The following is a 2,114-nucleotide window of genomic DNA, read 5'->3' on the forward strand; positions in this document are numbered from 1 at the left end:
ATACATTGTATATTGGCTCAATCAAGGATATTACCATACATATTATTGCCCATGAATAATTTTCTATTTCTTGTTTCTTACATGTTTTGCTTTATCCCCCCCCTTGATTCTCTACCTCTCACCCTCTGCCAACCCCCCCCCTTCTCCCACAATCTTGGTTTGTACAGTTATTTTTCATACTTTTTTTTTTTTACATTTTATTTACTCACTAAAAATCTTAATTAATTTAAAGATTTTCAATAGCAAGCACAGCTGGGACCAGCAGTTAACATAATGGCTATGTGGCTGAACTCCCATGTAGTTACCGCGGTTCATGTTCTAGATCCGGTGGCTTAAACTCACACCAGGTGCATGTGCGGGCGTGCCCAAGATCCTGAGAGGAGAATGGAAAAGAAGGGATTGTGGTGTGGCCATCCCCAGGGGGGTGATTTCTCACTTTCTGTCTCTCTATGTCTCTCTCTGTCTCTCTGGTCAGTGCACATGCCCTATAGCAAAAACCTCTAAAAAAAATTAGCAAGTACAGCTGATATATACATATTCATTAGTACATGTCTAACCATAGGTGTAAACTTCAGTGAGTAAAGTGAACATACTAAAAGGCAGCACCTCACTGAGACTATAGAGCTTACTGCAGTTATTAAATAGGTATTAACAGGTTTTTTTGTTGTTGTTTTGAGTTTTATTGTTTGTTTTTTGGGGGAGAAGTTTTTGCTATAGGTCACACATGCTCACCAGAAAGACAGAGAGAGACAGAGACAGAAAGTGAGAAATGACCACCCCGGTGGGGGAGGGGGGATGGCCATGCCGCAATCCCTTCTTCTCTCAGGATCTGGGGCACACACACACATACACACACACACACATGTCCAGTATGAGTTTAAGCCACCGAATCCTGGACTCCAACTGCAGTCGACTACATGGGAGTCCAGCGACATAGCCTATATGCCAACTGCTGGTCCCTTAACAGGTATGTTTTAATGCATCTTTTTAATTTCAAAAAGAAAGTTTTAGTTTCAATAGATCAAAATCAAAAAATGTTAAGAGAAATTTGCTTAAAACTTAAAGCCAGGATAAAGGTTAGGATTCAGTTCAAATAGCAGGTAGATGAACCTATCAACAGTTTAAGAGAAGACAAAAATCCTTAAATATGCAAATCAAAGTATCAAAATCAGTAATGTTTTAAAGTAAAAAATTCTGTTTTACTAGTTCAAACTCCCATAATTAATCTCTCTTCTACTGAATTGGCAGTGTCACCGTAGTCTGATCTTTCCATATGAACTCTGGAAGCTAACATCCAACTCCGGACTTGTCCCTGCCATTAGGCTGGTCCTTTCCTTTGTTGTTTCTTTCTTTCTTTTTTTTTTTCCACTGTCTGGTGCTCAGTTTTGTTCTGTCCCAGAGACCTGTTCATCCAAAGGAGCTTCTCCCGGGTAGGGTCTTCAATGCTGCAGTGAGACCAGATCAGGAAATTGCTCCAGACCCACTGCGTTGAGTGCACCCAGCATAGGACAAGTAGTGCACTGTGAAATTCGTTTCTTTTTTTTTTTTCCCATAATTGCTTTTTATTTATTTATTTATTTATTTACATTCATTCACTGTACATCATTATAGTATACAAAATGAGATTTTTCCATTCAGAATACACTGTATATTGGCCCAATCAAGCACATCAACATATGTGTTATTGTCAACAAATAATTTTCCATTTCTTGTTTCCTGTATATTTTGCCTTTTTTCCCATCCTTGATTCCCTATCTCACCCTCTGCCATCTCCCACCCTCCTCCCACACTGTGTCTGGTATCTATTGTTGCTTTCTCTGCCTCCCCCGTTTTATTGTTTCACTAAATATCTTAATAAATCTAAATATTTCCAATAGCAAGCACAGCTGACATGTACATATCCATGAACACAAGTCTGACTTTAGGCATAAACCTCAGTGAATAAAATGAACATACTATAAAGTAGCACCTAGCTAGGGCTATATAGTTTACTGCAGTCATCAAATAGGTATTTGTAATGCCTTTTCTTTTCTTTTGAAAAATTTTTTTATTAATTTACATTCATTCCCTGAGCATCATCACAACATACTAAATGTGGTTTCCCATCTAGAATA

At 38.3% G+C, this 2,114-nt stretch overlaps 1 pseudogene; it reads left to right on the forward strand.

Annotated features, from left to right (window-relative positions):
• Window positions 1-2,114, forward strand: part of LOC102478697 (zinc finger protein 543 pseudogene) — a 7,125-nt pseudogene that overhangs the window by 2,512 nt on the left and 2,499 nt on the right.

The sequence above is a fragment of the Tupaia chinensis genome, unplaced genomic scaffold (genome assembly GCF_000334495.1).
Source record: "Tupaia chinensis unplaced genomic scaffold, TupChi_1.0 Scaffold138725_1, whole genome shotgun sequence".
Classification (NCBI taxonomy): domain Eukaryota; kingdom Metazoa; phylum Chordata; class Mammalia; order Scandentia; family Tupaiidae; genus Tupaia; species Tupaia belangeri.